Consider the following 27669-nt stretch of genomic DNA (forward strand, 5'->3'; position numbering starts at 1 on the left):
ATTAAATCTAGTAATTCTTCCCCTAGGATGGAATTTTCCATGCCGGCTGGCATCAGGCGTGCTTGGTGGCGTGAGCAGACAATATGACAAGAAGGCCAGAAATTGGTTTCATGATGTAGTAAAACCAGTTTGAGATCATCTGCTCAGCCCGTTGGTAGCGGGCTGCGTTTCCCGCCGTCGGACGTCAGGAACCTCACTGTAATACATCTGCATATCATTACAAGGCCAGCCCATCGGAATAGCAAAGCCCCCCCATCCCCTAGGATGGATCGTCCGCCCATGTCAACATAATTGCATGCTGACGTGTTTCACAACAGCTTATATTTTGCAGGTTTTGGGGGTAGCTCGGAGGTGAATGCTCAGTAATGGTGTGCAGTGGTCACCGAGGTCACCTGTTGGACTTCAAGGTTGAGGCATGTTGAGTGGTGGGGGTGGGGTTGAGCGCAAGGGCTGCCCTGTGGTTGAAGGTAGTGCACAAGCAGGTGCAGGGTGAGGGGGAACGAAGCAGCACCGCAATAGGGAATACTTGTATAAAGTGACCATTCCTCTGCAGCTCAGACAGTTCAGGTGCAGCCACATTGACATGCACGGAGTTGGATCTCTGGCTTATCTGTCCACTCAAGCAATGCAGAGGCGTGAAAGTGCCACAAAGTGCTCCCGAGCTTTTCACCCCTCGGGCACTGACTGCAAACTAATGGGAGTTTAAGTAGACTGCAAAACAGTTGGATGACTGGGCACACTGCACAATCTCCTTGCTAAAGCTGGCTGTGGAGCAGCAACTGGTGGATGCACTCACTCACAGCCCCTTGCAATGTCATCATTCTGGTTTGGACCAGTTCAAGCTAATAGTGCAGCCTTGCAGCACGGGTTATGAGAATTCCTGCCCCTGAGCTGAGAGCACAGCATGCAGTCCAATGGGGAAAGCTGCTGCTAATCAGTCAGGTGGAGCGGGGCAGAGGTACGTGGGGCTTTGGATAGCCATGCAGCGCACTAAACTCTGGCCATCCAAGTGGTGACCAGCACTCTCCGGGTTGCGTAAAGGAGCTTTAGACTTAACCAAGAGGGGTTCTTAGTATACTCATGCCAACCCATGCGTCTCTCTCTTTCTCAGCCTGCAGGAGGAGTACATCAGGAGCTTGAAGCTTGGTGAACTAGCTGTATGACTCGTGGCGTGCAGAGAGTGGAGACGATGGAGAAGAGAGCGACTAAGGCAGGAGCAGCAAATTCAGGAAGAAGGGGTGGCTGGGGTTCCTGCACACGCCGCCTAAAAGCCATAGCGAGCAGTCGCTGGTTTGCACCTAGCGACTCTCAGGGTACATAGACGCTATCTTTCATCCTTGCAGATGACTGAGAACCAGTGTCACCAAAGACTGCCCATATCTAGGGAACAGGTCCGTTACATTTACCACCTGCTGCAGGATTTGGTGCCAAGGGGACATGGAGGGCCTCTACTGCTGGCAGCCGTGAAGGTGACAGCGGCACTCAATTTCTATGCCAGTGGCTCCTTTCAGGGCTCCACAGGTGACCTCTATGGGAGCCACAAGCCTCCGCCCACAAATGCATCCAATTGTTAAAGGGATGATGCAATGCATTCATAGCTTCAATTTTTTCATGTATACAGCAATTAATGGAGATTTTGTATGGAAAATAAATGTTGAACTTTGTCAAAAACAAACTTCTTATGACAGTCCGTCAAATGCCAAGGAGAACCTTTGTAACATTAGTCATGCAAAGATCTTATATGCTTTTATTTTGTGCCAATTTATGAAATGACCAGGATAACCTTTGTAATATTAGTTGTGCAAGAGTTTTTTTGCTTGTACTTTGCATAATTTTTCACAGTTGGGTTCAGAACATTTGAGGAATGTGTTAAATTACAGCTGTATGGTTTATTTTGAAACAAACACACCAAACAACCAGAATGTGGTGATGGTCCAGAAGAAAGCTGTTAAGGGAACAATATGAAATATGCACATTGCGAAATTTGGATTAGTAGCACCCATGCTTTGGACACTACAAGTGGCATTAGAGGTTCAAAATTGCATGTGGGGTACACACCCACATATGCATATGGGTAATGCGGGTCAATGCTCCAGCTAACCCGTTCTCTTAATCATGCACGGATGAACAAGAAATTAAGCAGAAGGAAGGAATACCCTGCATCAGCGCTATTTAAAGGAACAATTAACTAAGCCATGACTCAGTTGATAGCACTTTTGCCTCTGAGTCACAAGGTTCTGGGTTCAAGTCCCATTCTGGGGCCTGAGCACAAAAGTCAAGGCTGAGCTCCCCAGTAACTGAGGGAGCAGTGTACTGTTGGAGGTGCCATCTTTCAGATGAGATGCTAAATTGACACCCCATTTGCTTGCTTTGATAGATGTAAAAGATCCCATTGCACTATTTTGAAGATGAGCTGGGGAGTTAACCCTGGTGTCCTGACCAATATTTATCCCTGAATCAACATCCCAAAAACAGATTATCTGGTCATTATTGCTGTTTCTTGGAGTTTGCTGTGAGCATATTGGCTATTACATTTCCTACATTACAACAGAGAATACACTTTGAAAAGTATTTAATTGACTGTAAAGCACTTTGAGATGTCTGATGGTCATGAAGGTGCTATATAAATGTAAGTCTTTCAGGTTAGCTGGTTGATTTCTATTCACTGTTGGTACAATTCTATGAGGGTTTGGTGCTTTCTAAAATTTTTTATCATTGCTAAAGTCCACAGGAAGCGGTGTGGCAGATGCTGAAGCTCTTGGTCCTCAAGGTAGTAGACATTTTGCCTCGAACACAGCACAGCATGTAAAATGAGCAGAGGTGAAACAGAGTATGACCAGCTTCTAGAAGAAGGGGGAGGAGGAGGGGTTGGTGGGCTTCAGCAGGAGGTCATATTCACCCAAGGACTCAGGGAGCAATTCAACTGAATCTCAGTGAGGAACAATGTTTGCGCTTCAGTAAGGATGTCCCCATGTCCCCATTGAAATGTGTCACCTGCTCCAGTCACAACTGCAACCTCAGGGCAGTGGCTATGAAGTGACCATGGTGGTGAACATCTATACGTCTAGCTCCTTCCAGGTTGGACCTGAAGATATTTGCAACATCTCACAGTTTGCCATCCATTGACACATAAGGTGGATGGTGGAGGACATCACTGGAATTTTATTCAAAAAGAACTGACTATGCTTTATTCTCTCTTGCCAGAGAGCAGTATGTCGAGTAAGCACACGATTTTGTCAGGACTGCAGGTTTCTTCATGGTGCAGGGCACCATTGACTATACACCGATCACTTTGCAGACAACTCATGTCCACTCTGAGATATACTGCAACCAAAAGGGATTGAACTCCCTCAAAGTCCAGCTGGCGTCCGGCCATATGCAGCAGCCACCACTTCCACACTGGAAAGGATGGCTCCAAGTTCTGCATCAAGTCATGTAAAAAATTGTTGCCAAACTTCTTCATAATCCTTAGAATTGCAAGCAAGCTTTCTGGCAGGCCTGCCAATTCACCAAGCATTTCATTGTGCATACCCATCAGTCTTATTCTGTAGCCTACAGCATTGAAGTGCTCTTGAGTCCATTGCAGCGGAAATCTTGTGTGGTCTCACCCTCAGTAGAGCTGGCACCTGCACTATCCTTGCCCCTGCTTGGGCGCAGTGCCGCAACACTTGCATAACCCACCACTAAGCCATTCCTCAATTACGTGCAATATCGTTATCTTAACTGGTAGCCACAAGTGTGAGATTGAGTTCTCCTCTTCATCATGCATGATTAAATAGGCATTCAGCAGAAGGAAGGAACACTACACCCCCTCCTCCCATCAGCACAATTTAACGGGACAATTAGCTGAGCCATGGCTTAGTTGGTAGCACTCTTGCCTCTGACTCAAAGATTCTGGGTTCAAGTCCCATTATGGGACCTGAGCACAAAAATCAAGGCTGACAATCCATTGTAATTGGAGTGTATCCTCTTCCAAGTGTGTAATCAGATTCCTGAAAATTTTCATGGAGATCTAAGTCACATTGTCATTCCCATTTATCCAGTTTCGAGAATGGAAAGGCATGCCAGGCTTGAACTGGGAATAATTATGTACACTTACATAAAGGGTAAGAAATATAAGTGCATTAATCCCATCAGTGTGCCACTAAATGTGTTTATTGGCGTATTTGTGAAGTGGATACAGGGCTATCTAGTTCAAAAGCAATAGAGGAAATTTTCTAACCATCAATTTAAATATCCGGAGGAGCTCCTCTTCATCAGTATCTTCTTGCTTTTCCACCAGTTGCTCTTCCGCCACTGCCTAGTCAGGTTGAAGTTCTTGGGTGTGGAGAAGGAGAAAGGCACAAGATTACCTTTAACTCCTTTAACTACTTAGTTCTGTTGAAACGTCAACTTTGTTCTTCTCCGCCGATCCTGCCAGACCTGCTGAGTTTTTCCAGGTATTTCTGTTTTTGTTTTGTATTTCCAGCATCCGCAGTTTTTTTGTTTTTATCACAAGATTACAGTTGTGCTGAGGGTGTGGGGAAAGTAAAAGGTGCATGTTGGCACCATCTGCAGTTTGTAAATCTGAAGATATTGGGGGAAGAGGGGGCAAGGGGTAGGGGAAGGAGGATTAAGTAAGATGATACCATCATCTTCTATTTTTTGAGCACTGCTGCTAGCCTCAGCAATGGACACTCCAGTGATGGCAAGCACTGTCTCATCCATAGTGGTGAGAACATGCAGCCATTCCTGTTAGGTCCTGCTGCCTTGGGTAACATAAACGAAAGGGAAACGTGTCAGTGACTGTGGTGCAATGTGTTGGGTGATGTGGCTACTATGGCTGATAGCTGGCAATGTGTGCAAGCTGCAAAATATGGGTGTGAGACTTGCAATAGTTCCAAGTGTATGAGGGTGAGGTGAAGCAATAAATAAATGTTAGATATGTCTCTTGATTGATAAAGATTGTTGCAGCTATATAATGGGGGTGTGGCGCATTGAACAATTAGGCTTAGGCTAATAGTTCAGTTAGTGTTTATGGCTTTTAAAAATGCACTTGCTGACATTGACCACACGTGTGAGGACATTGAACCTGTTTTCGGCATTACATGCAGGTCCTTGGTCCTAGACTCCTGACATTGATCGCCACGGTAATTTGGTCCCACTGCCTTCTAAGAGTTTGTCTGAAGAGCCTCCTGTGGATAAAGCACATCTCTCCTTCTCCTCTGCACCTCCTCAACCAAGGCCTCCTATGCAGCATCAGAAAATCTTGGAGCCAACTCTCTCCCACGAATCATTATTCTGTCATGTGAGGATGAGTTTCAAAATGACTTCCACTACCTGCTTCAGCCGGAACACATCACCCATTTAAAAGGTGCGGTCTGGCTTTATGCAATGCAAGTTAGCTCTAAGTGGTGCTAGCCTTTTACAATTCTGGGCCTCCTGTTGAAATGCTCAGCCACACAACAGCGCACTTAGTGCTGCTTGCACGAGTCACCTATTTTGCAGCATGCTGTTGACGTGCGATGAAGTTGCATGCTGCCTGTATCAGAAGCAAAGGACATGGGTTAATCCTGCATTGCAATCCCCTTGCCTATTTTTGAGGCTATTGAACTTAGTCCCCTCAAGAGTTTAAATTTTTCCTATATGCAGTGCTTAGTAGTGACCGTATATGACAAAAAATTGCAAAACTTTTGAACGGTTTTGAAATTTATAAAAATATAAATCTATTCTTTAAAAAGTAGAAATTATTTTTCACCTTCCTGATAGTTACAGTCATTTGTCAAAAAGAAATTTCTTTGTAAAAATAGCTATGCAAGGATTTAATGTGTTGGGTTCACAATTGGTCTCAGACAATTCAAGGGTTGAATTATGCTACAACAAACGTCAGTGTCTGAAAAATGTGATTTTTAAAAAAGGGTAGAACTACATATAGAATCTTCAGTTTAAGTTTTGGAAATATTTGGTAGGAGCACATGCCAGAACGGGTGCAACTTAGATACCTGTGAAAGTGGCTGGGGTGGCTGGAAATGCAACACAGGCTAGCATTCTGAGAATAGTTTCAGATGGATTTATTATTACAGCTGACCCAGTGCTTCCCAAACTTTTTGCCGGTGTGACCCCATTTTAATGCCCCAGATGTTGTGTGACCCCAGAGACAAAGTTTGGGGGGGGGTCCAAGAGTTGTTGAGCATGGGGCGAGGGGGTTGCCTTCAGCTGCTGAGCAGGGGGTGGAGGTGGTGTGAGGTTGAACGTGGGAGGTGTTTAAACTGCAGACTTCTTTTTTTAAAAAAAAACACCATTTTTTGCAACAGGAATCAGACCTAAAAGATCTGTCCATTATGCCAAACCCACCATTAGAAAACAACACAAGGATTTAATGGGGCCTCACAGTTGTTAGCACTCAGTCCAAGCTCCACGGCAACCAATGCTGCCTCAGGGCTCGTCCCAAAATCCCACCTTGTGACCCCCACAGTTTGGGAAGCCTTGGCTTAAACCCTTTATGAGGATTCTGCTTTAAATAATAAGCTAATATCCTTAGAAACATGAAGGTTTATGACACAAAAGAAGGCCTTTTGGCCCATTATATCTCTGCCAGCTAAAAGAAATATCCAGCCCATTCCCATATTCCAGCTCCTGGTCTATTGTTTTGGTTATGGCACTTCAATCATCCCAAGAAATTAGACCTCTCTGGCCCCATTTTAAGGTTGAAAAATGGCCATGATTGGACTCAATGTTGGGGTACAATGTGAAATCTTATGCAACCTACAAAGTGAGAGTGAACAATCAGAGATCCTCTCAGTATTGTTAATAAGGCTTATTAAATGAGTGGAGCATTTACCTAGTATCGTACCAAGATGTTAAGCTGGTGGGTGTGCTGAAGCAATTACTTATAGCTAATGAATCCCTATTTACAGCACTTCACTTTAACTTTACATCACCTGTTCCAAAGCATTTGCCTTTCTCCTCAGAATGTTCAATCATAGGTCCATTATTAAATGAGCTTCCTGGAATAATTCATTAAGCCTCCAAATCACATAATGGCACAGAGAACGAGAAAGCTAAAGCACAATGGACATATATTTTCGATCATATTGATGTCCAACTAAAGGAAGATAAAAAGGTATCTTTTCAATTAATCAAAACTGTAAATCAGCATTGACTTCAAAGAGCTGTCTTCTTAGACTCCTGATTCATTTAGATCACACAATTACTAGACACAACTGTGAGGGGTTTTCTCCAAGATGGATAGCCATTCCTGAGGCCTATAATAACTGAAAATGCAACAGACTAAATATAGGCAATTGCTAGTCCAGCAATCAATATTAGCTATTACTGTCACATATGTGGGCTTTTGTGTCTTCTGACGTTTGTTAAGCAATCAATTCAAAAGAGGTACCTTGTTCACTTTTGAAAAGGCATCTATATATTAGATGTGGTTGTGTGTCCCTCAGTTTCCTCAAGGAGAGGAAAACAAAGATATCAGAAAATCTCCCACTGTATGCAGAAACAGCCTTGAAGTAGTTCCAATACTGGCTTAGGAACAGGTTCCCAGAATAAATAACATTCCAAAGCTGCTGTGCAGGTGCAAAAAAGGTCTCACATTCCATTTGAAATATGAATGTTAAGGTGGGGCTTAAAGGACAGACAGTACTTATTCCATTAAAAATTCTGGCCAACTCTTAAATAATGCATGTAGAGCAATCCTTGTAGCTCAGTGCCATATGTCATAGTGCATTTACCTGCTGTGTCATTGCAAGGTACAGTTGTATTGATTATCTATATGCAGACTAAAATTGTCTAGCCTTTTACAAAAGAAGGACACAAGTATAATCATCCTTCAGATATAAGTTAGGATATCCAGTAAAACAATCATAATAAATCATAGACACTCTTTCGTTTTCCAGGAGAGATGTTGACCTCCTCCAAAATTTCCCATTGAAAACAAAACAGTTTCATTAAAAAAAAAATTCTTAAAATGGTGTAAGAACACAGCCTTTTTTTTGGCACATTTTGGCAGCACTTCTGTGCTGCGAAATGACATACATACTGCTAGGCATTGAATATACCAGCTAGATGTACTTAGGAGGCTGAATACCAATTCAGTGCAAGTGTCTGGCAGAGCAAGAATAACAGCATTCAGCTGTTGTGTCTACCAATAATAAATTGTTGCATAAAAGATTTATTATGCTACAGGTCCCTGTGACTTACTGGAAATCATTTGATCACTTCCCTAACACATATATCAGAATTATCATGTTTGTTTAGTAATGTACTCAGAGTTTTCTTTGCCATATCATCTCTCTAGTTGATAGCATGCCATGCACTTAGTGATATGTCTTTATATTTTAAATGTCTACTATCTTGTGACTTTGAGTGAAATTTACCGTGCAGTACCAATTACAGGCAGTCCTTATGCTGTGGGCCTGTGCCAAAATACTTTACAATGGCAATATATTCCTAGATCTTAAAACCCTGGCAGTCTGCATCTCTTAAAGGCTCATTGCCTATTAAAGGGAGGCTGCACATTAGCAATTGTGTTCGATAGAAAATATGTTTTCAGCTTTGGAAGAATCAGCGGGCAAGGGGGAGGGTTAGTGACGCTTCAGTGGAAGCTATGGTGACCGAGGAGCACTGCAAGTGGGAGCAATTAGGCTGAATCTTATCAGCCCTGCAGAGGCAATTTTGAAGATGGGGAATGGGGAAATTCAGACAGTCGTGTGTCAGGTTGGCTCCCCAACGCTGTACCACCTCTGGGCAAGTTTTCCAGGAGCCGGCTGCCAACTTTCTCCACAGAGGCTGGCAGGTAATTAAGGTCCCACTTAGATGCCATTTTCATAAGCTGCTGGCATTTTGGTGGCATTGTTCAGGCCCCCTATTGAGGCTGAAGTCCAGCAGCTACTGGGAGATGTTTTCCCAATGCAGGCTGGGGTCCAATGGTGCCTCCTCTAAATTCCCCTGTCACTGAATCGCTTGGATGGAAAGGGCACAGCAGTGATCATAATCAATCCTGTGGAGGGGGGTCCCTTCAACCCAAGAACAACCTTGTGGGCCTTTCTTATTTTAAAATTTTCATCAGGCTTCCAAGACCGCCACCATTTTGAGGCACCCTCATGGTTCCTACAAGCATCAGCAGCACCATCTCTCCCACTGGGGCTGCAGGCTATCCAGTGCTGCCAGCCATCCAGTACTGCTGGCCATCCAGTGCTGCTGGCCATCCAATGATGCCAGCCATCCAGTGCTCACAGCCATCCAGTGCTGCTGACCATCCAGTGTTGCTGGATCTAGTGCTGCAGGCCATCCAGTACTGCAGGCCATCCAATACTGCTGGCCACCCAGTACTGCCAGCCATCCAGTGCTGTCGGCCATCCAGTGCTGCTGGCCATCCAGTGCTGTCGGCCATCCAGTGCTGCTGGCCACCCAGTGCTGCCAGTCATCCAGTGCTGTCGGCCATCCAGTGCTGATGGCCATCCAGTACAGCCAGTCTTCTAATTGAGCCCCCCACCTTGGGAACCCACCTGCTGTCCCTACGCATGGCAAATGCAGAAGTGGCCTCTTAATTGATCCGTGTTTGCGCCAGAGGGCACACTGGAGAAGTGACTGGAGTCAGGACCTACAATTGGTCCCAATGCCTGAAAACATTTAAAGCTGAGAAGGTTCCGCCCAGTGTTTTCTTGGGAAATAAATCTTCTAAACTCATTCTGAAGAGCAAACTGATGCATGTCACCCATGAGGTGAATGTCCTTTGCCTGACACCACCATCACAGTAACATTGCAGGAAGAAATACGATGTCCTCACATGAGTTATTGCTCCCAGTGCATCTCTTGCCACTGTATCAATTTCTCACGCTGCTCAACGCACCACACTCCCATCACTCCTCCAGCAGCATTCTCTGACACTCATTCCTTAACATTCACATACTCCACCTGGCCCACACACGCCTCCAATGCTGCCAGCCTCACGACTACGTCTCCCTGCCTCCACACAACTCCATCTATAGCAGGCATATCACTCAATCACAATGTTACGCAATGACTGACACTCTTACCCCTCTCTTGTAGGAGAAGAAAGCCCACGACAAAAGAGAGGCAGAAGATCAAATCTGGGGGCTCCACGGATGCGCAGCCTCAGCCTCCTGGTGGAGATGGTACTATGCACCATGGTGTCCTGTGGCATCTGGTGCCATAGAGGCTCTCCAGGATCATGGTAAGAGACAGCCTTATGCCCCTTTTCAACTCCCTGATTTGTGGCATCAAGAAGCTAAAGATTGTGTTACAGACAAGAGGGGGTTTTATTTAAACAGCCCTGATTTCTCCTCTCAATACCTGTCCATAAACAGAAAGATGTTCTGATTTTGATTTCCCCCTTTATAAGCAGAGTCGTATTTCCTGATCCCTCAGTTTTAGAGTGATCCAATTTCTATTAAAAACCGCACAGCAAATTTGTGATAGGATGAGCTCAGAGGGCTAGTTTATTTTGCACACAATTAAATGCGGGGGGAGGGTAGCAATGTGGCCTCCTTTTCACTCTTACAAGACAAGAGGGATAGAGAAAAAAAGATTTACAGGGCAAAGACCACAGAGAAAATAAATATCATTTCAAGTGTATACAGAGCCCAGAATCAAAAGTCCAATGGTATATTCCTTCACAGAGGTCGGCAGGCTGAAAGCTAACGTTTCTTAATTCACTTTTCTAGGAGAGATGATTCTAGGAGAGGGGTAGGTATGCAGCAATGAATTAGTCTTGCAGGGAATGGTATAGAAGTTCAGAAGTTCCAGTAGAAGTAGTGTAGATGGGGGTAGGCATTCAAACCTGGAGAGAACCCCTTTTCTGAGCTTCTGCTTGGTATATGAGAGATGGGGATGGCATTTCACGTCACTCCAACCTCTCCACTTTGGCTTTGACAAAGGGTGCATATTCCTTTGTCTGGGTTCCTGAGATTGTTCATGTTCTAACCATTAAGATTTCAAAGGAAGGTTACATGGCCCTTTATCCTAGTAGATGGGAAGACTCTGGTAGCCAGCCCTGGCTTATGAAATGTAGATGGCTTTTGTATAATTCCCTTTGAATTTGGTCCCTGCAGTCCACAGGGGTCATTAGCGTCTCTTCAGTGATAATGAGGTGCAAGTCTCTGTGATACTCCCCTGAAGATCTTTTTTTTAGGATCACATAATAGCTCTAACATTTTCCCCAAGGATAGTTGTTAAGCTAACTGACCTGTAATATTCTGCTTTCTGTTTCCCTCCGTTTTTGAATAAAGGAGTTACATTTGCTATTTTCCAATCTAATGGAACCTTCCCTGAATACAGGGAGTTTTGGAAAATTAAAACCGACACATCCCTAACTCACGAGTCACTTCTTTTAAGACCCTAGGATAAAGTCTATCAGGATCCGGGGATTTGTCAGCCTGCAGCTCCATCAATTTGCTCAATACCACTTCGGTGGTGATTGTAATTTTCCTGAGTTCCTTCCTCCCTTCCAATTCCTGATTTACAGCTCTTTCTGGATGTTACTTGTAACCTCGAAAGTGAGAACCAATGAAAAATATTAATTCCCCAGACTCACTTTCTATAGGACCAATGCTCATTTTTAAAATTAGTTTCTTATTAAAATATCTGTAGAATCTCTCACTGTCCATCATCATATTTTTAGCTTGCTTTCTCTTGTATACTAATTTTTCCCTCTTTATTAATCTTTTTGTCATTCTTTGTTGTTCTTTATATTCTGTCCAACCTTCTGACCTGCCACCCATCTTTGCATAATTATATGCTTTTATTTTAAGTTTGATACTGTGTCCAGAGTCCAGAATCAAAAGTCCAATGGTGTGTTCCTTCACAGCAGTTGGCTGGCTCAAGGTTGATGCTGGATGATTCACTTTTCCTGTAGAAATTACTTGCACGATAAGATAGGTATGCAGCGATGAATTAGTCTTACAGGCAATGGTGTAGAAGTTCGGAAGTTCCAGTAGGAGTGTAGATAGAGGCAGGCATTCAAACCTGGACAGAGCCCCTCTTATGAGCTTCTGCTTGTTAGATGAGAGATTGCAGACTGATGTGCAGTACAGCATGTCACATGACTCCCACCTCTCCATTTTGGCTTTGACAAAGGGTGCATATTCCTTTGTCTGGGTTCCTGAGATTGTTAATGTTCCAACCATTAAGAATTTGAAAGGGATGTCAAGGGCTCTTTGTCCTAGCAGGCTAGTGAACTCCGGTGTGCAGGCCTGGATTATGAAATGTAAATGGCCTTTGTATAAGTCCCTTTGAATTTGGGGTCCCTCCAGTCCACAGAAGTCATTAGAGTCTCTTCAGTGATAATGAGGCACAAGTCTCTATAATACTGTCCTGATAGCTCTTTTGTTTAGGGCCACCCCTGCACTCTGCCAGAGCCCTTGCTGTTGCCTGACTGTCAGCCATGGTCCACACTGATCTTAGACTGGTCTAAAACCATGTGCAGCCTCTTGGAATCATAGAATGGTTCCATCACAGAAGGTGGCCATTCAACCCATCTTATCCTTGCCAGCCCTCTGCAGGAGCAATCAAGCTTGTCCCACTCCCCCATCTTTTCCCCATTTCCCTGCAGATTTTCTTTCTCTTCAAATAATTATCCAATTCCCTTTCAAAAGCCTCAATTAAACCTGTCTCCACCACACTCTCAGGTACTATAAGGTTAAGATAGGGCATCAGCTGGAGCCTGGTGTTTGAAAATGGCAGTGCAGGTGTCAGATCAGGGTTGCACATTGATTGATGTCATACAGAACCCACTCTGCATGCTACTGATGATTAGTAGGCTCATGTGCATAAATTCCTTGACTAAGATGGCATCTGGCAATCTTCCCAACAAATGTGTATGAGCGCCTTGCAAATGTTATTTTCACATATTAAGAGGTCTTGTAGCATCTAAAGAATGGGCACAACAGCACACAAAATATCTTTAGGGGATTTTTTCTGATCATTGATTGGTCTGGAACAATGACACTCTTGATTACCAATATATCTATTACTTGTAAGTATGATCAACACTGTTACTTGGCTGTGATAATGTATGTACTTCTGACCAAGAACTGGCCTGGATTGATGACACTCTCTTAAAGGGGATCTGTACTGAGTATAAGAAAGCTGCTGCTGACTGTCTCTGCAAGGAATTGGCTGGAAGGAAAAATAACCCAAATGGAGCAACAGGAAAGGGAGAAAACTCACATGTTCTCGGATGCAGCGATGGAGGTCTTTGTCCAGGGGGTTGAGAGGAGGAGAGAGGCTAGTTTACCTTGGGGATGGGGATGGGGGTGGGGTGGGGTGGGGGAGGGGGAAGGGGGTTTGTGGGGAGTGCAAACTGGAAGTCCTCAAGGGAATGTAAAATTTGGCCACGGAGGTCAATTCCCCAAGTCAGGTCCTGAGCATTAGGCAGCAATGCCGCAAGATGTTCAATGACCTCATGTGGATGGTCAAGATTAGTGACTGCATCTGCACATGACATCTCCTACCCACCACGTCATCAACCACCAACGCTGTTCAATGCGCCACACCCCACACCTCTCACCCATCAGTAGTCAGGACTCAGGCCTCACATTCAGATGCAGCACCTCACCCTCTCACACCCACCAATGATGACAGCCTTACCCCCACATTTCACAGCTTCCACGTCCCTGCAGCTCTTAGCTGTGGCAGACACATCACCCAAACATAGTGCACTGCAATCACTGGCATTCTCCCCTCTCCCTTACCGGACAAGATGGCCCAGAACTGCAGGGAGCAAAACAGAGCTGATGGTGAAAGTTTGGGGGGGGCCAGGCCCGCATACATCACATAAGCTAGAGTTAACAGTGCTTTACATCATGGGGCTGACTGTGGCAGGGGACATGATATCCGGCACCACCCAGGCCATTGAGGATTTTTCTGACATGCCTCTTTGCAAATCCCACCTCACCCCCCATTTGCCAGCTGGCATGATGTGCAAGCTGCAGATGGTGCGACGATGGGCCTTTTGCTTTTCACCCCACCACCTTCCCTCGCCCCTAACCCTCCCCTCTGATTGTCTACATTCAAATATCTAGGGACTGCAGCCTGGTCAGCCACTGCAGCCTCAGGAGGAAAGGCGAGAGCTGCGACAGACCTCCAGTGAAGAAGCATTGTTACTTGCCTGACACTTGCAGCTACCAGCCACTGCAAGTGCCTTGGTGGGTAATATTGATAGTATAGAATTTAGCACTGTACTTGCTGAATTACTGGGCACAAGTACACAGGACCATTGCTTGAGAAGGTCAATGACCTGCTCCAGGATGTTCCTGGGAGCAATGTGGGTCTTGTTGTCCTCGTGTGATTGTGTGGTGGTTGAGGATCATCAGCCATGTTCAAGCAGCCAGCCTCTGGTTCTTTGTGGTAGCCCAAAGATGGCAGGAATGGCAAATTGCCTCAGGATGCCTGCTGCCAGGATAGTGGACATTTACTGACATGATGGTTTGGACATGCTTGTGCACCAACTATACATTGATGGAATCTCCTCCAGCCCCGACGGCACCGAGATATCTGTGCTCATCTAATTCCGGTCTGTTTAACATCCACAATTTTAATTGCTCCACCACTGATGACAGTGCCTTCAGCTGCCTAGGCCCTAAGCTCTGGAATTCCCTAAACCTCTCTGCTTCTCCATCTCTCTTTCTCTTTTAAGATACTCCTTAATACCTACCTCTTTTTTTTGGCCATCTATCCTAACATTGCCTAACGTGGCTCGATGTGAAATTTTGCTTTATAATGCTCCTGTGAAGCACCTTGCTACATTTTATTGTGTCAAAGATGCTATATAAACACAAGTTGTTGGTGTTGCATGGTAGCTGTTGTTGCTACTGACATGGGGGGCTCACAGAGCCACATGTGTGTAGTCAGTGATTCCCTGCATCATTAGGAATCTTGTTATCTTGTCAAATCCACATACACTCTCATCCTGCTTCTCCTTGCATAGAGAGAATACAATGTAATGGGGATGAGCAGGTTCACCATGCACCTAAATACGTGTTTAGCCAAGAGTGATTGGCACAAGCCTTCAGTGGATCTGAGCAGAACAAGTTTGAAAAACCGGAACAACTGATTGACAATCTCTCTTCAGGCTACTGGCACAACCTATGCTAGAGCTCTGCTCAGCATGAGATACCATACAGATAGTCAAAAACACCTGGCAGCCCGGCCCACCCTATTTTATTCCTTTGGGGTTTGCATATCTACGGAGCTCAATTTTACATCCTCAGTCTGCTTTTGGAAGTTGGCCTTTTACATAAATAATAAGGCAAAAGTACTGGGAGAAAGCCCAAGTGGCCAATGACTCACATTGGCAAGAGCAAAAACATTCAAAGACTTTTTGACAAATTAAGAGCATAGACTATAGAATGGCATGTAGCTTCTTTTTATATTGTTGATAAACCCCGGTGAAGAGTCAAGGGCTGTAGTACAGCGCAAAATCATTGTTGAAAAGAATTGATAGAAGATGAGATAAATCCACGAGTAGTGGTGGAGCAAGTTTTAGAAAGACTGAGAGCTAAGATGGTTTAGTAAATTGGCATGCTATTCTTTTTTCCATCAAGCAATATCTGCGTGTCGTTCCCCACCTAGAAGCACAGAGTTGTCCCTAATGTGATATTTTCTCCTCCTAATGACAGAATTACCAGGGAAATTGTTAAACTTCCTATGAGTAACATGGCAAAAAGCAGAAAGATGCAGATGCTGATTTCATTTTGTTGTTGACAAAATCTTGGCAGGAAAGTGAAGGAAGGAGTGAGACAATGAATCTGATTGTGTTAAAGCTATTGCAGTCTTTTCCAGTAATTGGAAGCTTAAGACTGTTACTTATCCTGTTATGGTATGGATTTAAGTAGCACAATTTAAATTAAACAAAGCGTTAAATTTCCACTTTTTGGTCCAGAGTTTCAAGCTCTGGGAATGCATATTGGAAATTGGATGTGACCTGCCAATGATTTTCTGTTCACTGCATAGTAAATTGCATATTGTGCTGCACAATTTGTCTGGGTGCTTTCTATAGGCAGAAATAAACTGTAAAAGATTGAAAGGAAAGACTTTGTAGCATGCATATGTGGGCCATCTATAGCGAGGATATGGATTGCATTGCCTAAGTAATTTACTTCATTTTTGCCATTTGCTTGCACACTTATTTTCAAGTTCTTTGGGAGTTTGCAACAACATTCATTCTGGTTGTCACCTCTGCCTAGGCATTCTGGACCAAAGTCCTTTGTGGGGGATAGTTGATGTGCAGTGCATACCTTTGTTGCGGTCTTAGGTTTTCTTCCATAGAAGGTCTTAGGGAACCTGCTGTGCTCACTTTGCGAGGTTGCTGCAGCATTTGTAACTTTTGCATCTGTGCATATTTGTGCTTAGATACACCCCACTGCATGAGAGAGAGCTCACAAAATTAAGGCAAGATATGAAATGGAATGATCATGTAAGAAGCTGAGCCGGCATAGAAACTGTACTGGTTCAATACTGGTCAACACCAATGTGGCCCCTATGATCTGGAGAAAAAAATACTTGCATTTATATAGCACTTTTCATGACCATTCGATGTCTCAAACGATTTTACAGCCAGTGAACTGCTTTTGAAGTATAGCTACTGCTGTAATGTAGGAAACCTGGCAGCCAATTTATGTGCAGCAAGCTCCCACAAGCAGAAATGTGATAGTGACCAGATCATTTGTTTTTGTGATATTGATCAGGATACTGGGTATAATTCCTTTGCTCTTCTTTGAAATGGTGCATGGGATTATTTATGTCCACCTGAGAGGGCAGACAGGACCTTGGTTTAATGCTGCCTCTATAAGACAGCACCACCAAAAGTGTAGCATTTCCTCAGTACTGCACTGAGCATTAGCCTAGATTTTTTTTGTTCAAATCTTTGGAGTGGGATATGAGCCAACAAGTTTCTGACTCAGAGATGAGCGTGCTACCAACTTGGCTGATGCTGTAAGACCTCCCTCTAAAAGTTCTTGCCTCTACCCTTGATATCAATGGCACACAACACCATGGGACACTGTTTCACTAAATGTGAAACACCTTTATTAAATCTCTAAGCAATAGTACATACTCACAATGGCGCTGGTTGCTTAGGAATCCCGCAAGCTAGGGTCCACCTCAGGCGGTAAGTCTCCCAGAACGACTTCGGAATGGTGGACCAGGCCATTCTACCGACTGCAGTGGCAATTTCCTTGAGGGCTGTGTCTTTACACACCTTCCTGCACCAGGGCTTTGACATATAAGGTAATACCTTGAATCGGATCATCCGATTGGTTTATTAATCCCAATCTGCCAATCCAGGACCACCCCTATGTGCTCATACCCTGGTCTCAGCAAGTCGGAGGGGGGGGGGGATGTCTCCAGGTGCATTCCAACAATGGCTGTGATTACAGTATTTTGGGGCAGGAAGACGGTCATTCACACATTCCTGAGTGGTCCTTGTCTAGTTCAATTTCTGTAGACGAAGTGTCTGGCAAATCACCACCTCAGGGACCTGCCCTCACATGTCTGTGTGCGTGCGTCTGTTTAGTTCAAACTATCTTTATTTTTATGAAATTCAATATGAGCCTCAGAGATGTCTTTGATCTAAACTCTTCTCCATAGCTCCATCTTCTTACCACCATAAGATAAACTCTGCCCACCAGAACCCTACCACAACCAGCTTACATCCATTAATATCAAAGGAATAAAAGCACAGTTACATGATTACATGTAATTCAATTTAAATGATGCTGTTGTATGGTGGCAGAGTTATACTATCAGTGATACAGTTAATCCCCAGAGACTTCTTGGGTGGAAATATTTGGGCAGAATATTGAGCTCAGCGGGTGGGTGTGCGCCCGACCCGGCCAAGAGCAAAATGACGCGCGATGATGTTGGGCGAGCGTCCCGACATCATCGCGTAGTCCCCATGATATTTCACTCAGCGGGCATGCGCCAGAGTCGGCAGCGTGCCCGCCGACAATTAAAAGGCCTATTAAGACCATCGAAAAGATAATTAATTTCAATTTTACTCTGCCCTTCCAACCTTACTGTTGGTGGGTAGGCGAAAACGCTAAGTGGCCTTTGCATTTTTTAGGAAATCTCGTCCACGGGCGGGATGAGATTTCCTAAAGTAATTAAAAATAAAATAAAAATTTCACACTTGAATTAAAAACTTGTCCCTGCTCATGTGACAGAGTCACATGAGGGGACATGTTTTATGACATTTTTATTCTCTTCATTTTTTTTTTAAACAGTGCTTCATTTCCCTGAGGCAGCACCATGCCTCAGGGAGACTGAAGCGCTCTTTCACACACATGCGCGAACTTCATGCTAGGCCCGCTCGCCTTCCTCCCCCCCGCCCTCACAGGCAGCGCTGAGTGCTGCTGTTTGCGTTTCACGTTGCGCGGGCCTTAATTGGCCAACCCGATGTCGATCGCGGGCAGCTTCCCGACTGCCCCTGCCTGCCCCCGCCAAGCACACCCACTAAGGGCAAAATTCTGCCCATTATGTTTATTTGCAATATACTCAGCAGCAACTACACGTGTGCTTTCAACTCCAACTCTAACTCTATGCTGACTGCTGAGGCAGCTGCGCTACTCTCCTATTGGCTACTACAGGTCATGTGATCTTGCCGAGCACATATTATTCTTAAAGGTACATTACGCACTACATAAAACCATAATTACTACCGATGCATTGGCTTACAATACCTCAAGTGCATTGTTACTGCCCAATTGCTAGGAAAACAGAACAATCTGATAGAATTCTGGTTGTAGTACTGGATACTATCCTGTCACATGTGCCACCATATGTGATGCAATGCTTACAGAAGGCTGACTGAAAAGGATTCTAATGAGCCTTGGCACAATTTTAAACCAGTGAAGTGGCTGACTTTACATAAAATACAAGAACAAGTAGAATCCAGTCTTCCTCTGAAATTAAACAACTGGCTCTAAGATAAAACAACATCAAAATTTCACCCAATTTAGCTCTTATTCTATGTTTTTAAACAAAATAAATATAAAGCACCATAAAATGCAATGCTGAAATTCAAAAAAAGAATTATAAATCCTAAGTATCATGGCTTGTTTAAATACTTTCAATATGTCATTTTAACAAATCGACTTGCCCGATTTGTTAAATGGCATTCATTTTTGAAAAACTTGGATGACTTTAAGCACACCCTGTTCTCTCCAAAGTACACATGTTGCTTTTCAGACCGATAATGAGTTTAGATTGTACTGCTGTTAATAATTCTTTATTATTGCTTGATTATGCCTGAAAAGGCATACATGTAATTTTCTTATCTTTGTCGATATTTATCTAAACTGCTAGATATTCAATGTCTAGGGACATGCAGTTAGATAAGAACATGAGGGTGTAAATCATTCATTGTAGAGGGGAAAACCATTCAATCAAATAAACATACTTGGCTGTGTAAAATCTGTCATACTGAGGAATCACTAAGTAAATTGATAGGTAAAAAGGCACTTTCAGAGATAACACAAATTGTAAGTTATGGCTTCAATGGAAACTTACTTGAAATTAACCAAGGTTGCCACTTGTCCAGAAGACTTGTGCTCCAGAACTTGCTGTGCCCCTAGCCAAGCTGTTCCTGTACAGCTACAACACTGGCATCTACCCGGCTATGTGGAAAATTGCCCAGGTATATCCTGTACACAAAAAGCAGGACAAATCCAACCCGGCCAATTTCCGCCCCATCAGTCTACTCTCCATCATCAGTAAAGTAATAGAAGGGGTCATCAACAGTGCTATCAAGCAACACTTGCTTAGCAATAACCTGCTCACTGATGTCCAGTTAGGGTTCCGCCAGGACCACTCAGCTCCCGACCTCCTTACAGCCTTGGTTCAAACATGGACAAAAGAGCTGAACTCCCGAGGTGAGGTGAGAGTGACTGCCCTTGACATCAAGACCGCATTTGACAGAGTGTGGCATCAAGGAGCCCTAGCAAAACTGGGGTCAATGGGAATCGGGGGAAAGCTCTCCACTAGTTGGAGTAATACCTAGCACAAAGCAAGATGGTTGTGGTTGTTGGATGTCAGTCATCTCAGCTCCAGGACATCACTGCAGGAGTTCCTCAGGGTAGTAACCTCAGCCCAACCATCTTCAGCTGCTTTATCAATGATCTTCCTCCCATCATAAGGTCAGAAGTGGGAATGTTCACTGATGATTTCACAATGTTCAGCATCATTTGCGACTCCTCAGATACTGAAGAAGTCCATGTCCAAATGCAGCAAGCCCTGACAATATCCAGGCTTGGACTGACAAGTGGCAAGTAACATTCGCACCACACAAGTGCCAGGCAATGACTATCTCCAACAAGAGAGAATCTAAACACCGCCCTTTGATGTTCAATGGCATTACCATCACTGAATCCCCCACTATCAACATCCTGGGGGTTACCATTGACCACAAACTGAACTGGACTGGTCATATAAATACTGTGGCTACAAGAGCAGGTCAGAGGCTAGGAATCCTGCAATGAGTAAGTCACCTCCTGACTCCCCAAAGCCTGTCCACCTTCTACAAGGCACAAGTCAGAAGTGTGGTAGAATACTCTCCATTTGCTTGCAGTTCCCACATCACTCAAGAAGCTTGACATCGCCCAGGACAAAGAAGCCTGCTTGATTGGCACCACATCCACAAACATTCACTCCCTCTACCACTGACACACAGTAGCAGCAGTGTGTCCTATCTACAAGATGCACTGCAGGAATTCACCAAGGCTCCTCAGACAGCACCTTCCAAACCCACAACGACTTCCGTCTAAGGACAAGGGCAGCAGATAGATGGGAACACCACCACCTGGAAGTTCCCCTCCTAGTCACTCACCATCCTGTCTTGGAAATATATCGTCATTCCTTCACTGTTGCTGGGTCAAAATCCTGGAACTCCCTCCCTAACAACACTGTGGGTGTTCCTACACCACATGGACTGCAGTGGTTCAAGAAGGCAGCTCACCACGACCTTCTCAAGGGCTTCTAGAGATGGGCAATAAATGCTGGCCCAGCCAGCGAAGCCCACATCCCATGAATTAATTAAAAAAAACTTCAGGAACAGGAAATTAACTCTGACATTGAAACAGAAACAGAAAATGCTGAAAAAACTCATCAGGTCTGGCAGCATCTGTGGAGAGAGAAACAGAGTTAACATTTCGAGTCCGTATAGGCCTTCTTCAGGGTCAAAACGTTAAGTCTTTCTCTTTCCACAGATGCTGCCAGATCTGCTAAGTTTTTCCAGCATTTTCTGTTTCTGTTTCAGGTTTCCAGGATCCACAGTATTTTGCTTTAAACTCTTGCATAGGTCCAGTGGAAAGTAGGAAATAAAAAATTTCCTCGACACCCGAGATATGTATCCTAGCCAAGGACTACTTCATCATTGTCCAACTCCAATTGTCCAACATAACATTAGCAGAAGATTGGCAGAGACCCTGGATAAATTGTGCAAATGGGACTTGCGTGTTTCCTCTCTGATGTTTTCATGATTAATTGAGTGAATCACCATGGAAAATGCTAACGAATAGGATAGATTTTACAAATTTGTGCTCCTTGGCACAACACAATGTGCCTCTATGTTATCTATTAACGAGACTTTGCAGTAGCAGGACATTGAGCAGGCCTGCAGTTAGACTTACCCATGTGTTCTCCAGCTCAAAAATATAGTGCTCACTTAAGTTGTTGCAAGGGGGAGCTGATAACAGCACAGTGAGGGAAGCAGGGCAACTGAGTGAATGGGGCAACCAACAGGGTATCTCATTAATCAATCAGATTTAAGGGTTGGGAATTAATTAACAAATGGGTTGTGAAGGAGTGTGAATTAATAGGATGAATTCAATATCATATCAGGTACAGGAAGAGATATAAAGATAGGGAATGGAAGGTAAGATTAAGAGAATGAAAAAAGACAGAAAGGAAAAGTAAAGAAATAGGTCCCAAAGTTAAAAATAGAAGTTTTAAACTTCCCCAAAATATTTAAAACTTGAAGGAATAACTTGTAATAGTTCACTTTCATTGCCAAAGAGGTTGATGACGAGTACTTAAGGATTATAACATCTTTAATAGGGTACTTACACTACTAATTAATAACTCCAAATATCTCCAGTGGTTTTAGTTCTTGTGGTTTTATGGTAACTGGCATAGCAAGGGTTAATGTTGGACTGGGAAACAGTGCTGCCCACAGTATGATGTAAAGGGACATATGACCTGACATGAGAGTCAGTTGTGGACTGGACAGAGACGTGTGTAGAAGCAAGCATGGAGTTAGTTCAAGGCTTGGGCTACACCCTGTATATATGTATATGTGTTATTAATAAACACTTAGTGTTCAACCAGACATTGACTCAGAACCTTTTCATGAGACCCACTGAACATACAACATATAAGATCTGCCACACAAATAAAGCAGCTTCATTACATTAAATATATGTCAATGGTCAGGCTCATAGTGAAACACTGATTTTGCAAAGCTAACATTGGGGTGATGCAAATCTAACATCAATCTTTGGATATTCACATTCAACCGTGTATCTGTCTCTCTCCTGAAGTTGTTTTATCATTTATCCATAAATAACTAACTGCAAGCTCCATTACCTCCATTCATTTGACATTAAATTTTGGCCCAAGGTGCCAGAATTTTCTGCTTTGATCGGGTAGATTGAGCATGAACTGTTCAATTTTTCTCGAGGAGTGGTGTGCCATGGATTAGGTAATAAAGGATAGCATTTTGTTTACAGTTGAACTTTTTAATGGAGAGACATGAAACAAGAAAAGCAACTAATGGTGGTAGCCCGGACGAGCTTTGCTGGTGCTGCAGAGAAAGGCATAGGCACGGGATTTGTCCTGCCAAAGATGTACAATGATATTGGTGCAAAAAGATGGGGCATTTTCAGGCAGTATGTCACAGTAGGAAAAACAGGCAGAACACTCAAAAAGAAAAAAAAGTTTTGAAAGGAAACAGAGTCCATGAAGTGGAAGATTCACAAGACATTGAGATCTCTTCTCAGGAGAGATTAAAAAAGTAAATGGATACTATTGGAGTACAGAGATCCTGGTAGAAGGTCACAGGATGTACTTTAAATTAGATGCTGGTGCAGCAGCTTCAGCTTTTTTCAGATGCTGAACCATGGCTAAACAAGAGAGTTCTTCAACAACCCTACAAAGAGCTACACAGACCAGGAGGAACAGAGCTGAAGGTTCTGGGAGAATTATCAGCTACTTTAAAGTACAGAGAAAGTAATTACTGAAGTACTGTGTGTAATTCAAGATCAGAATTGTTCAGTTTTAAGCAGCAAGACATGTATGGAATTGAATTTAATTTGCAGAATAGAAGGAATAAAAAATGGTGAAGGTCAATCAGGAAACTTCAAAGCAGAATTTCTGAAGTTATTTACAGGATTGGGACAGCTGAAAACATTATATGTCTATCGTATAACATTAAACCCTAAGTGAAACCCATATATTTATATGCACCCAGAAAGATTCCACACCCTTTGCTTCCAAATGTAAAGAAAGAGATCAATTATTGGCAAGGCAAGGAGTCATTTCACCTGTAAAAGAGCCAACAAGTTGGTGCGCAAGAATGATACCAGTTCCAAAGCCAAACAGTCCCATAAGAATATGTGTTGATCTCACACAACTCAATAAAGCTGTGCAATAAGAAGTCCATCCGATGGTATCAGTAGATGAGAGTTTAGCAAAATTAGGGAAGAGCTCAATAGTCTCTAAATTAGACACTAACAGCAGATTCTGGAAAATACCACTAGAAGAGGAGTCCAAGCTTCTCAAAACCTTCATAACACCATTTGGAAGACTCTGGCCTGAAATGTCTGGTCACGGAGCTGGCACATGTCAGCCCCAATCCTTCATGAGAGGAGTGCAACAACGTCGGGAGGGCGTACCAATGCCAGCATGCCACCTCATGATTTTTTGGTCAGTGGGCATTCGTGGAAGTCAGGAGTGCACCTGCTGACAAACAAATGGCCAATTAATGCCATTTAAACAGCAACTGTCTCCGATTTTGAGTGGCCTGTATGGTTGGCACATGGGCCACTTGGTCACTGTTTTCATGATTTCTATATCCAGGCAGAATAAAAGGTGCACAGGTTCTTAGCCAGGTGAGTAGGTAGGAGTTTTGATGTGAGTTGGTTGGGATTGGTTTATAGATAGTTTCTCTCATTTTTTTCTGTGTTCTGGAGAACTCTTTGATTTCTCAACATTTGTAGAGGCTTTCTACCAAGAGGTCCCCTGAGTGCACTATCCTGTGCAATCATCTTCACGAAAATGGGGGTTGTCTACTCTACTGGAGGGACCGCCACAGAAGAGGAAGAGAGGGCTAAAATGGAGAGGAGGCCAGTTGCCCCCAGGCAGTATCCCAGAGTACGACCGTGGATTGGGAGGCGCAGCCAGAAGGGATGCACAGCCAGCAGGAAGATGCTCCACAAATATCCCCATCCTCAATGATGGGGGAGCCCAGCACACCAGTGCAAAAGATAAGGCTGAAGCATTTGCTACAATCTTCACCAGAAGTGCCGAGTGGATGATCCATCTTGGCCTCCTCCGGAGGTCCCCAGCATCACAGGTGCCAGTCTTCAGCCAACTCTATTCACTCCACGTGATATCAAGAAACGGCTGAAGGCACTGGATACTGCAAAGGCTATGGGCCCTGACAATATTCTGGCAATAATACTGAAGAATTGTGCTCCAGAACTTGCTGTGCCCCTAGCCAAGCTGTTCCAGTACAGCTACAACACTGGCATCCTCCCAGCTATGTGGAAAATTGTCCATGTATGGCAAAAAGCAGGACAAATTCAAACTGGCCAATTACTGCCCCATCAGTCTACTCTCCATCATCAGTAAAGTAATGGAAGGGGTCATCAATAATGCTATCAAGCGGCAATTGCTTAGCAATAACCTGCTCGCTGATGCCCAGTTTGGGTTCCGCCAGGGCCACTCAGCTCCTGACCTCATTACAGCCTTAGGTCAAACATGGACAAAAGAGCTGAACTTCCGAGGTGAGGTGTGAGTGACTGCCCTTGACATCAAGGCCGCATTTGACCAAGTGAGGTATCAAGGAGCCCAGCCATCTTCAGCTGCTTCATCAATAACCTTCCTTCCATCATAAGGTCAGAAGGGATGTTCGCTGATGATTGCACAATGTTCAGCACCATTCGTGACTCCTCAGAAACTGAAGCAGTCTATGTCCGTATGCACAAAGACCTGGGCAATATCCAGGCTTGAGCTGACAAGTGGCAAGTGACATTTGTGCCACACAAGTGCCAGGTAATGACCATCTCCAACAAGAGAGAATCTAACTATCGCCCCTTGACGTTCCATTACCATCACTGAAACCCCCACTATCAACATCCTGGGGGTTACCATTGACCACAAACTGAACTGGACTAGCCATATAAATACTGTGGCTACAGGAGAAGTCAGCGGCTCAAAATCTTGTGCTGTGTAACCCACCTTCTGACTTCCCAAAGCCTATCCACCATCTACAAGGCACAAGTCAGGAGTGTGATGGAATACTCTCCACTTGCCTGAATGAGTGCAGTTCCCACAACACTCAAGAAGCTTGACACCATCCAGGACAAAGAAGCCTGCTTGATTGGCACCCCTCCCATAAACCTTCGCTCCCTCCACCATTGATGCACAGTAGCAGCAGTGTGTATCATCTGCAGGAATTCACCAAGTTCCTTAGTCAGCACTTTCCAAACCCGCAACCACCACCATCTAGAAGGTTAAGGACAGCAGATAGATGGGAACACCACCACCTGGAAGTTCCCCTCCTAGTCACTCACCATCCTGACTTGGAAATATATCGCCGCTCCTTCACTGTCATTGGATCAAAGTCCTGGAACTCCCTCCCTAACAGCACTGTGGGTGTACCTACACCACATGGACTGCAGCAGTTCAAGAAGGCAGCTCACCACCACCGTCTCAAAGGCAACTAGGGGTAGGCAATAAATGCTGGCCCAGCCAGTGATGCCCAGATCCCATGAATGAATATTTTTAAAAAATCAATGGAAAGGGCTTCCATTCCCTTAATGTGCAGATTGTGTGTGATTACAACTGTCAGATTTTGAAGGTATGTGCCAGGTATCTGGGAAGCTATCATGATGGCTACGTCCTCCATCACTCTCAGGGGCAAGACTTTTCATTGCTCCATCTTGCTTGGATGGTTGACTCCTGGGGATCAAAGGGTATCTGCTGAAAAGGTGGCTTCTGACCCCACTGAGGCACCCGAGGACAGAAATGAAGGAGAGCTATAATCACGGTCTTGCCTCCACAAGGGCAGTAATTGAGAGGACCATAGGACTACTCAAGATGTGGTTCCACTGCCTGGTCTAATCAGGGGGGTCACTTCAATATCCACAATCTAGCTCCGTCAAGGGGGATCCCATTGGAGGACAATGATAGCGATGCTGCTGCACCGGCTGCAGGGGACAAGGAAGAACCAGAGAAGCCCTAGGGTGAGGAGCAAGATCCCAATGTGAGGATCCTTATGGGAGGCAGGGAGACTAGGGAGGCCTTGATTCAGAGGACTTTCAGCTAGGCATCCAAATCAAGGAGTTAAGATGATGGCGGCTGTCCTCTGACCTGCTTCTGGCTGGGAGGATCCAGCACCATGGCTGGGCACCCCTCAGTCATCGCAGTGTCATCAAATGCCGTAGTCTCTGGCAGAGGGGCAGAGGAGCTGCTGCCATCATCTGGAGCATCCTGAGAGGAGATTGCAGATGCAAGCTGCAGGCTGTCCACAAACATGAGGATGGTTTGACTCTCCCTGATCACCATCGATGGACAGGCAATTAGCAGAGTTACTAGGTACCTCATCCATATATCACACTGGCAATGACCTGCTGAGGTAACTGCCAGTGTGGGGGCTTGCAGGTCTGAACGCAATCCAAGAAACCTCTGATTGAGTTCCTGGAGCTGCCTTTCCATGAGAGTCGCCACTCTCTCCATGGAGGAGGCTGTGCGTTCAGAGCTATTGGGTCAACGCAGTGCTCATGCTCTTGCTGGACTTTTCCAAGACAACACCATGGCATGCAGGCCCTCAGGAACCTCTGCCAGATCTTCCTGCTGGACATCCAGCATCTGCCGCCTGATGGATGACTCCAGAGGCTCAGCATCGTCCTGGTCTCCAGCAATCCTCCGACTGCCAGCACTTACTATTCAGTGTCAATCCTGCCTCTTGTAGTCTTCTCAGGGCTTTCACGCTGGCTGGCAGTTAATTGGCCAGCCAGTGTGAAATCGAGGTCGGGAGCCAATTGCAGGCGGAAGTGGATTTCACCTCCACTTCCTGGCCTGCCGACCGCAGTCCCGCACCATGCTAAAAGGCCTCTGTTTTGACAGGTTACCCTTTGGAACAACATCAGCACCAGAGATCTTTCAAAGAACAATGTCAAATATTTTGGAGGGCTTACAGGAACTGCTTGCCACATGTATTGATACATGGGTCCACTCAAGCTCAGCATGACATGAGAGTGACAGCAGTGCTGAGAAGGCTACAAGAGGCAGGATTGACACTCAAAAGTAAGTGTGAGTTTTTACAGCCAACAATCAGCTTTCTTGGTCACATAGTCAGTGCATCAGGAATAAATGCTGATCCACTGAAGACCAGAAACACAAAAGAATTTCCAATTCCAGGGAACATCACAGGGTTACAAA

Source organism: Cetorhinus maximus, chromosome 1, assembly GCF_964194155.1.
Source record: "Cetorhinus maximus chromosome 1, sCetMax3.hap1.1, whole genome shotgun sequence".
Classification (NCBI taxonomy): domain Eukaryota; kingdom Metazoa; phylum Chordata; class Chondrichthyes; order Lamniformes; family Cetorhinidae; genus Cetorhinus; species Cetorhinus maximus.